We start from the raw sequence: 12174 nt of genomic DNA, 5'->3' as shown, positions 1-12174 counted from the left end.
CAAATGTAAAAGTACCTGGCACACGTCCCAAAGGCCGTCCAAAGAAGTCCTGGTCGCAAACAATCGAGCAAGACATGAAAGCTCTAAATTTAAACAAAATGGATACAATTGATCGCCTAATTTGGTAAAAAAAGATTACTAACAAATGATAGAAACAGAAAAATAAAAAATATTTTGAGCTAGAAGGGAGATATGTGTTTTCGATAATAACGTTTTCATTATTTAAAATTTCAATTATGACATTTAATTATGAACAATTATAAGTACCTCAGAAAAGAAACAAAATGAATACTGACTGATTGCAATAGGATATCTTGAAACATTTTGTACATCTTCTGAGTTGATCATTTTCTTTACCACATGTTGAACATATTTTATCCGTAGTTGCTAATGAAATTTGCTGTTCGACTAATACTTCAATAACAGGTTCTCCAATCAAATCAGCAGAGTAAACTTCACAACTGTGATATAATACATAAACAAGCAATTTTCATATGTCAAATTTTCAGCAAACTAATTTCGAAAAAATAATAGGACGGTAGAACTTATGATGAAAATATAGAATGAGATGGTATGAAAAGTTGCCGAAAGATGTAAGTACATTAAGGAAAGAGAAAAAAAATGAGTTAAGCTTTAAAATCGTCCTTAGAGCATAGATTGAATGGACCTTACAAGACCAACATCAACACGTGTGGACAAATTGTAATACTAATAAATGATAAATGAAAAATACATATACTTAGAACTCCTATGCAGGCCTTTTAACACACCCGCGCACATTTTTCAGCTTCCATTCATCAAACTTTACAATTTTTATAGTTTATTAATGAATATTTTAAAAAATTTCAAAAATTTTATTCATTTTAGTTACTTTTTTAATCGATTTATTTCAAAATATTTATGTATATTTAGTATCTTTTTTCTGGTGTACGTATAGCCAAGCTGATTTGAGATCGTCGTGTTTGAAAGGCAACCTCATAGAAGAATATGTTCGCATTGTCATTCGCATTCGCATTTACACTACATTCCCACTTGACTGATAATTTTTCAAAAAGGTAGAATACGCAAAAATTATGAGAATACTAGAGCAAGAAACAACTAATATGGTTCTAGGAAATTAAAGGAGTATAAAAACACCGCTCATATCAATTTATAAAATGTTTGCTGGTTGGAAATTTCTTTTAACATTTACAAATTTTTGTTTGCTATAGAGAAATTACTTTCGTGCTACAGAAACAGTTTTATGTGCAAAAATTTCAAAATTCGTACAAAATTCGTTATATAGGGTTTCGTTATAAGTAAGTTTGTATTTGTAGTATTTGTAACCTAATATGTGCAAGATCGGGAGACTAAAGGAAATTTTTCTTCACAATGAGCCACGTCTTTTGAATGTAGCAGCAATTCCTGTGCATTTCTGTGATTGAAATGAATGCTGACAATTTCCTTCATTTTACTACTATTAAGTATATTTTTATATATCTACGATACGTACACACATATATTATACATGATACTAGATGATATGCGTGCTTCGTAACGCCATAAAAATAACAAAATTTGAGTTATTAGACGAGTTTAAAAATTTAAAAAAGGGAATAAAAATTTAGCGAAATAATGCGGCCGAAATAATGTTCAACGCATTCAGAACATTTTTAATACATGAGGCACCAACTATGTCTTTTTTCGTACGCTTTGCTTGTTTTGCTATACGATACAGAGATTTTATTTGTTCACCTTTCACCTCTCTGCACTGATATGTCCGAGCCAGTGCAACTTGATGTCTTGCATAGTTGTTCTTCTCACGGAAAATTTTATGGTCATCAACAGACTTTGATTTTTGCCATTTCTTTTCTTTCCTTTCCTTTCAGCTATTGCATTTTGTACACTGTCATTCCACCACCAAGTGTCACGTTTATGCTGACGTTTTGTACCAGTTTTCCCCACAAACTGGAGTTGCAGCGTTCATCTAAACGGTTTTGTATGTACTCCAACCTGTACTGATTTGCAATTGGTGGTCTAACTGTGTTGCAGCAATCTGTTGAAATCTTTCTCGATGAATATTGCTTTTCAGCTTCCACGTTTTAATTCTCCAAGGCATTTGTTATCCTTGACATCTGCCTTACTCTGCCATTACTCCAACCCGTCAAAATTAAAAATAAAAGAAGTTCTTCTTATCCTCACAAATAAACCAAGGATTAATACGAAAACTTCGCCCACGTCCTGCAACTTTTCACTCAATATCGCGATGCCGTTCTATCTCATTCACCTAACGTCGTCAACAGTTAACTACAAATAAGGATACAGCAAACCCACACTGGAACCAACCGCTGTTAATCATCCGTTTGTATCATCACGTTGCTGATCTCAAATAATTAGCTCATTAACATCATTATTCGAAACTTGAAATTTTATAAATTTTATGAACTTAATTATTTCATTTTATTTTTTTTATTATTACTATATTATATCAACAATTCAATCTAATTATTTCCAATAATTCAACAACATACAAATAAGTTTAACTTTCCATAATTTTAATTAATACATCATCAATCTGACAAACTTTCTATAGTTACTTATAACAGTAGTTACATGTCACTAAACACACTTTTAAATTTATGATACTACCATATGCAAAATTTCTATTATATCCGTAATTATTTTGTTAAAAGTTTAATTACTTTATTTTAATTGTTTATAATATGTTGATTTTACAAAGGTTATCACACAGGCTGACATTTACTTTAGACCACAATCATCAAAAACTTTTAACTGATTTTAATGATTTAATCTAGGTAAACTTAAGTGTTCCATCAATTCAATCCAGTTTCAATTCATCTAATGAGGGTAACAAAAATAAAAACGAAAACACTTTCTACTGCCAACTTATTTGATCAAAATAACAAAGTTGTTAGATTTCGCAACAATTCTTTGCAAAATCTTAGACAATATATTCAACAAGCTTGTTTCTCTAAAGTGTTAAAGTGAGAACAAAAAAGATTGGATGAACGCAGATATTTTCAATTTAAAAATTAAAGCAAGTTGTACAATCGTTATTTCATAAACCCAACAATAACAAAAATAGTTGAAATTGATATTCAAAAATTTAAATCAAAGACAGAAAAGCCCCTTGTGAAAAAGACGTAGTTACTTAGCGGAAAAAATCACTTTATTAATTCATTAAGAAAAAATTGATTATACAGTTTGAAACTTCAAATTACAAATGTTTAAAGTTGACAAAAATTAACCAGATTATTAATGAAAATTGTACTGTGTCAGTAAATTTCCTCTCAGTAAACCCTTCCAAAATAAAATAAAAGTTTACCTCGATCAATTTAAAAACCTCTGTTTTTAGAAACTAATAATATTAAATCATTAAAATCAGTTAGTATTTACACCAGTATACTCTGCCATTACTCCAACCCGTCAAAATTAAAAATAAAAGAAGTTCTTCTTATCCTCACAAATAAACCAAAGATCAATACGAAAACTTCGCCCACGTCCTGCAACTCTTCACTCAATACCGCGTCGCCGTTCTATCTCATTCACCTAACGTCGTCAACAGTAAGCAAGTTTCTGTTAACTACAAATATGGATACAGCAAACCCACACTGGAACCAACCGCCGTTAATCATCCGTTTGTATCATCACGTTGCTGATCTCAAATAATTAGCTCATTAACATCATTATTCAAAACTTAAAATTTTATAAATTTTATGAACTTAATTATTTCATTTTATTTTTTTTTATTATTATATATTATCAACAATTCAATCTAATTATTTCCAATAATTTAACAACATACAAATAAGTTTAACTTTCCATAATTTTAATTAATATATTATCAATCTGACAAACTTTCTATAGTTACTTATAACAGTAATTACATGTCACCAAACACACTTTTAAATTTATGATACTACCATATGCAAAATTTCTATTTTATCCGTAATTATTTTGTTAAAAGTTTAATTACTTTATTTGTGCAATCAAGTGTAATTGCCTAAATGTTATTGTGTTGTGCCAGCAATTGAACGTTTCTTGAACATATTAAGAATGTTTAAAAAACAAGAAACAAAAGGAGATAAATTTCAAATGGCAAATAAAAAACGTGAAACAAGATGAAAACACTAACACAACAAAAGTTTGAGTTGTAGACGACAACTTAGATCCTTTCTTGTAAATAAATTTAAAATGACTCCCATCACACTCCATCACTCGTAGCTGGAAATAAAAATTAATATTTATTTAAATAAGTAATTTTTTAAAATAAATATTTGAACATAACCACTAATACATTCAACTTGAATTTATCTAAAACTAAAAATTCATCTATTTATCTAAATTTATCTGAAAAAAAAAACTAGTTTTAGTAGAAGAATAATTACAAAACAGTTCTTAATAAAAAATTATGTATTAAAGTTTCAGCTTTTTTCCTCACGTCCTCCTCCGCATCATCATTCTTCTTCTCCTCACCATCATCCTTTTCCTCCTTCTCGCCATCATCAATCTCCTCTTCCTCGCCATCATTCTCCTCCTACTCACCATCATTCATTTCATCCTCCTCCTTACCATCATCCTTCTCCTTCTCACCATCGTGCTTTTCCTCATCACCAACATTTTCATCATTACCGTCTTCCTTCTCTTTGCTACCATCATCATTTTATCACCATCACAAATATTTTTTAAGTACAAATCTAAACAATCCTAGCGATAAATACAGCGGCTAGATTTATTTATATTACTATCTGAGGCAGGCTTAGAAATATTTGGACAACTTTTCTAAGTGCACAAACCTCAGTCAATTCAGTCAAGAAAATGCTAGTAAAACTGTAGATGATTTACTGAATTTAAATTTGTAAGTGTATTTTATTCAGAAGCCTACCATCAAGTTTTTGCAACGACTACGACTGTTGAGTACGGATTTTCCTCTAGACTTACGTGATGGCCTGGTCTTGCTATTGCAATGACTGGGTTTGAATTCAAAGAGATCCCCGCCTATCATATGCAATGTGTATGATGTGTGGTTTGCACGCGTATTCATATACGCTGTGTGTGTTTGTCGTTGAAACCTCTGAACGCAAGGCAAAAGAGAGAGTAACCTTTAACCTTTTTTTAACCTTTTACTATTTTAATAAAATCAAACTATGAAGCAATTTCCAAAGATAATTGTGTAAACGTGGGAAAGAAAATTTAACGAAATTTTTTATGCCATTAAAGATACCAGCGGACAAAACGCAATTTCACTGAGTATCATATCGAATGAGGCTGTACAATGCTTCCTTACCGCATCTAACTATAAAGACGGAAACAAACGAGTAAAAAAATTACGAGACAAAGCTCGCATGTAATGCGGAACTTACAGACCCTTTACATAATTAAAAACAAACCATTGCATAATTAATTTTTTAAAACTATAAAAGAAATTATAAAAAGCGGTTTCCTAAAGCAACTTTGGCTCAACTGAACTCGCGAGTTTATTCATTTAATTATAAGGTTTTACTCATTTTAAAAACGATTAATTTAGTGGATTCATTATTAGATATAATCAGGAAAGTTTGAGATGTTAATGAAACAAGTGAAAAAGAGCTAAAAATGATATAAGCAAATTTGTTAACGAATTCATTAACATGAGAAATATTAGACAATTAAGACGATATAAAATGTTATATTTTTTGGCAAAAAATGTTAAATAATTTAGTTTCCTAAATAAATGAAGTATAGTGAATAGATCTGCAATACTAACATTGTTCATTAACAAATTGGCCTTGTGTCTGCAAAGAATAGATAACAGATTCTCGACCGTGCATTCCAAATGTATTTCAATATTATACTGAAGAAAAAAAATCAATAAACCACAATAAGTGAATTTCAGCGATTGAATAATTATTAAAACAAAAAATTAGGTTCTAATTTTGTTAACTAAACTATGATTCTCATATAAACAGATAAATTTGAAAGATTAAATAATTATTAAAACGAAAGAAATTGGTTTTAATTTTGCTAATTAAACAGCTATAAATCTCATAAACAAGGTTTATAAATGAATAACTATTAAATAGATAAACAAGGTGGCTACTATATAGATCTTATGATAAACAAGATAGCTATTAGACAGATGTTATGACTAACAAATAGATCTTTTTGAAAACAATGTGGGTTCTAAATAGATCTTCTGATAAAAAAGGTGGCTGTTAAATATGTCTTGAGATTAATAATGTGATTATTAAAAATGTCTTACAATGAACAGCGGCAACTAAACAGATCTTATGATAAAAAAGGTAGCAATTAAAAAGATTTGATGATAATCAAAATAACTAATAAATAGTTTTCATAACAAACAAGGTGGTTACTGAACTTTGAAAAATAAAAATACTGTAAAGTTATATATCAATCAAAAAATGAGTATCTTTCCCAGTTTTATTCCTTCTAAACAATTTTACAAGTTTCATTTATAGCCTTAATTCGATTACGGTGATGTATTTTTTTTTAACTAGACTACAATAAAACAACATTTTTGGATACAAAGACTAGAGTTTATTTAGATATATATCGGTAAAATTGTAAATCAACAAGGTCAAAATTTGGCCGTCTTAAATGTTGCTCAATTATAACAGGATGACTATAAAATCGTTGCATTTTATCAAAACAATATTAAATTATACAAAATAATGCAAATAAAACGTTGTAACTTTTATTGGTCTAATGTGATGATTCTTGTTAAAAAATATGACATGGACTCTCCTTTTAGTCCGAGGTATCGGAACCTGAACAATGCTGAATGGATCATAAGCTATTGAAGTCTGCCGGTAGAGATATTATATAATTTAATGTTAAAAAACTTGGCAATTAATGAAATAAAAAAAATAATCGATTGTCAAAAACTAAAAAAAGAGACCAGTACCGCAAAATTTTAAAGATTTTTTATATTTTTAAACAGAAGGGTGATCGTTTTAGCCGTCGCAATTGCAAAAGTATCTCCGTGTTTTCCTCGTTTGCTAAAATCTTGGTAAAAGGCATACGATGGTTCGACCAGCCAAGTACATATTGAAACAACAACAACACACGTTTAGACGGCATTTTCCCCGAGATCGGGGGTTGCCGTTTGGCTACCTATGATGAAACCGAAATACCCCTCGACGCCATCCACATCTGTCACTCGCCTCAGTATCACGCAACCCCGCTTTCACCCTGTCCTTCTCCACCTGCTCTCTCCATCCCAATTGCGGACGACCCCTTCCTACCACTCCTTCAACCTCGAACTCCAACGCTCGCCTAATCCCGACCCTTTCATCCCTTCTCAACACATGTCCATACCACCGCAATCTCGATCTCCTTATCAATGTCACAATGTCATCATTCAGTCCCATCATTGACATCAGCTCTGTACTACTCCTCCTATTCTTCACTTTAACCCCACACATCATCCTCACCATAGCTCTTTCAGCCCTCTGCAGTACACTTTCCTCCTCTCTCCTCAACACCCAAGTTTCACCACCATATACCATCGCTGCTCTCACACATGTCCATACCACCGCAATCTCGATCTCCTTATCAATGTCACAATGTCCTCATTCAGTCCTATCATTGACATCAGCTCTGTACTACTCCTCCTATCCTTCACTTTAACCCCACACATCATCCTCACCATACCCTCCCTTTCATCTTCACTGACCATTTCTTTCCACACAATACCCCACCCAGTTCCCTAAATTTCATCCATCCCACACGAACTCTAGCCGTAACTGCGCTCAAACATCCTCCATCCGCATTCAGCTTATCCCCTAAGTAAACAAAGCTTTCCACTCTTTCAATACCACCACTCAATACGTCCGTCCTATTAATCACACCATGAACACATTTCTTACATTTGAACGTGCCTTCCACCTTTTTCAGTGCCCCCCTCACACCACTACATCTCTTATGCACCCATTTCTGACATCCTATACACAATACCGAGTTAGCCTTCACTCTCCTATCACAAACCCCACAGGGGTCTATTTTACTTATCACTCGCTCCCCACCTTCCCCACTCACCATTACCTTCGTCTTACCAATATTAACTTTTAACCCTTTCTTTTCAATAACACTTTTCCATCTGTCAAATTTTAACTGCAATTCTTCCATGCTATCAGCCATCAAGACTAAATCATCTGCATACACAATCTCAAATAACAACCCCTCCATTATGTTTCCACACACAACATCCATCACAATTGCAAACAGAAACGGTGATAACACTGATCCTTGATGCACTCCTACCTTAACACTAAAAGCGTCCGACATCCCCCTTCCAACCCTCACCTTTGTCTTTGCCCCTTCATACAGCTGCATCACAGCTTTAACAAGTCTCTCATTCACTCCTTTCTTCCTCAACGCCCATTCAATGACCTTCCATGGTACTCGATCAAAAGCCTTTTCTAGATCCACAAAACACATGTACAATCTTCGTTTCTTCTTTCTATAATTCTCCTGCAACATTCTCACCATGAACAACGCATCCACCGTTCCCCTACCAGGCATAAACCCACACTGCATTTCATTAACTGTCACCATACTTCTCAACCTCCTCTCAAGTACCCTCTCCACTACCTTCATTCCGTGCTCTAGTAATTTCACACCCCTGTATGACCCACAATCTCTCACATCTCCTTTGCCCTTATACAACGGCACCAACACACTGTGTCACCAATCCTCAGGTATACCTTCATCATCAAACATGCTGTTAGCAATTCTCATCATAACTTCAATTCCTATCACCCCACTCGCTTTAATATGTTCTGCCGCCACTTCCGAACCCCCTGTCGCCTTACCTAGTTTCATTTCTCTAACTGCTTTCTCTACTTCCTCCATCGTCACCTTCTCTATAGGTCCGTGTGTGACCGCGGATTCCACATCTCCATCCCACTCATTCTCTTCATTCATCAACCTTTCCATATGAGCTTTCCACACCTGAGCTTTTTCCTCCTCATCTATGCACAACTTGCCAGATCCATCCCAAACACATCCATTCCCTATAACATCTTTCCTATCCCTCATTGACTGCTTTGCTACTTTGAACATTTTCGAAGTACATATTGAAAATGAAAATGAATTATAAGAAAAGTTTTAAACCGTCGCAATTGCAAAAGTATCTCCGTGTTTTCCTCGTTTGCTAAAATCTTGGCGAAAGGCATAAGATGGCACATATATATTATATATATATATATATATATATATATACACACACATAAGTGTCAACGCTGCGATTGATACTATACGAAAGTCTTTCAAAACAGAAATAGAGTTCGGTTTTGCTACGAAAACATATGGGTCACCATCCTATGTTCATCTAAACGGAAGTTGAATTGAGCAAACGGAATTTTTTAAATATTTCGGATCCCTTGTCCAGGAAAGGAAAGTGTCATCTACAGCTGATGTACATGCAAGAATTGGACAGGCCACTTCAGCCTTCGTTTTGATGTACGGACCATATATTTTTTTTAAAGTTTTGGTCGAAACCAAAATTCTAGTTTTGGTCGAACATTAAAGCAAATTAGTCATGGTTTCCTTTTTGTTCAACATCTACTTTTTTATGCTGTCTGTTGCTTCTTAGTTCTCACTATTGCAACTTGAATGAGACTTATGGAAAACTTTTCAACACCGGATGTCTACCACCTACTCTTTCTATGCCTACTTAAATTCCGTACCTATTGTATTTGCAGCGATGTCGCCAACCCATTCGATTTCCTTATTTAAATTATTTCCTTCTTTTTCAAATTTAAAATGTTTTACAATGTTTTGCCATGAAAATATTCTTACCCCATCTTCCCAGACTTGACCATACGATCCGATATACAACAATTTCACACCATCCTCTGCACTCAGCTTTTCAACTTAATTTTAGCACTCCTATATATATACGTGGTTAAAAAAGCAAAATAAAACTTTTGGCACAAGGAAAGTAGTTTTTTTTATAACAGTAATTTATCGTCACCTTGTTACAAGCAGGACAAGTAATCCTAGAGTAGTACTGTCCTTGAAATAAATCGACTATTATAGAATCATTTCTCAATAAATGTCTATCCCATGAAATTGACGATGCTACCTGGTAGTAAAATATTCAATTAAAGCCAAAAACTTTCAATGGGCAAATAAATTTTTTTTAAATGGGTAAATTGGGGAAAAATTGATATCTAACAGTACTCAAAAACTGAACTATGAGAATTAAGCTTTATCTTATCTACCACAGATTAATTAACACGTAATAACTACCAGCAAAAATACACTTTTGTCAGCTACAAAAAAGATTTTCAATTTAAAGTTTGGTAACGTCTTTTACCTAAAAATGTTTGACAAGTAAATATTATAACGATAGGTTTTTGGTAAAAATACCAAAAAGGTGAAATGTTCAAACAATAATAAACTTGAGCAAAAATAATAATCCGGAACCGAGTAAGTAAATCGATTTAAATCAGTTGAGATCTATTAAATCAACAATCACAGATAGTGTGATCGAAAAAATAGTTGTTCGACGAGCTCGAATGCTTTGAATCTAATGGTGAGAAACATCTGAAGCAAATACATAGGTCTCAGCCCCTAAACAAAACACAATAATATAGGGAGTGTAACAGGTTCTTTACGGCTTCTATCAAAAGACTTGAAATTTGATGTGTAGAAACAGAAAATAAGTTTTCTTGATATTCAAATAAATCGAGATAGAATACAAATTAACAAAATATTGTTCAATTATTAAGTTAATGTATGTATTGTCGTTTGGGGTGACAAACGTGCTTTATTACTACGGTATAGACTGTCACGTTGTTGTGCGAGTGTTGTTGTTGGAATAACTGACGCCACGATGTTGCTGGATAAGAGTTGTTGTAGCTGCTGTAGTTGTGGTGGTTGTTATCACTACACTGTTGTGTTGGAGTTGTTGTTGAAATAAATGAAACCACGACACTATTGTGTTGGAGCTGTTGTTGAAATAACTGGTTGTTGCAGCGACTGTAGTTGTGGTGGTTGTTATCACTACACTGTTGTGTTGGAGTTGTTGTTGAAATAACTGAAACCACGACACTATTGTGTTGGAGATGTTGTTGAAATAACTGGTTGTTGCAGCTGCTGTAGTTGTGGTGGTTGTTATCACGACGCTGTTGTGTTGGAGTTGTTGTTGACTCCGCTATTACTACCTGCTACCAATTACCACTTTATACCTATAAACGACGTTCCAGTTAGACTTGTGACTGCCAACGTCCTACCGCCAAACCTACTACCAAACGTTTTTTACTCCAAATTAAACCAATAATTACTAAAATGCAAAATTCTATCGTCTACTATCAACCAAGAGTTAAACTACGGCGTTCTCACTCAATAATTCTCCTATTATCGCTTTATATATTTTTTTTCTTTCCGCAATGCGGCAACCCCGTTAAGATAAAATCATGAGGCGCCGCATGCTAAACCTCAACCTGTGACATACCTCTCACCACACTTTGAATATTCCTTGGGGTGAAGGAATATTCACTCCTGAATACATTACCTCTTCATCTCCAGCGATCTGTCAGCTAGACGTGTGAGGAAATCTGCCACGTTTTTGCTACCCGCTCGATATTTGATCTGTATATCGAATTCTTGTAGTGCCAAACTCCACCTCATCAATTTAGAACTTTTTGGCACCACATCTGTCAAGTAGGTTAGGGGGTTATGGTCTGTATATATGTGGACCTTTGACATGCAAATCCAACCCCTAAATTTTTGTAAGGCCCATATTATAGCATAGGCCTCCTTCTCGATGGTAGCCCAGCGCTGTTGTGTCTCAGATAACTTCTTACTGGCGAAAGTAATGGGTCGTTCATTCCCTCGTTCATCAGGTTGTGCCAAGCAGCATGCCACCGTATGATTGCTAGCATCGGTGATTAAACAAAAGGGTTGTGTATAATCAATCGTATATAGACCTCCCACCTCCTGTAGCTGTTGTATTGCCATATCCAAGCTTCTTTGATGAGCCTCCAACCAATGTATCCTATTACCACCTTTCCCCTTGGTTAACTCGGTGATACTATATAGCGTCCCAGCAAGGTTGGGGATGAAATTTTGGAAGTAGTTGAAGAAACCCACGATTTTCCGTACTTCCTTCTTGGTCGTGGGAGTGCGTATCTCTTGTAATCTTTGCAGCTTCAACGGATCGACGTA

Source organism: Helobdella robusta (assembly GCF_000326865.2).
Source record: "Helobdella robusta unplaced genomic scaffold HELROscaffold_7, whole genome shotgun sequence".
Lineage (NCBI taxonomy): Eukaryota > Metazoa > Annelida > Clitellata > Rhynchobdellida > Glossiphoniidae > Helobdella > Helobdella robusta.
This window is presented reverse-complemented; position numbering follows the sequence as displayed.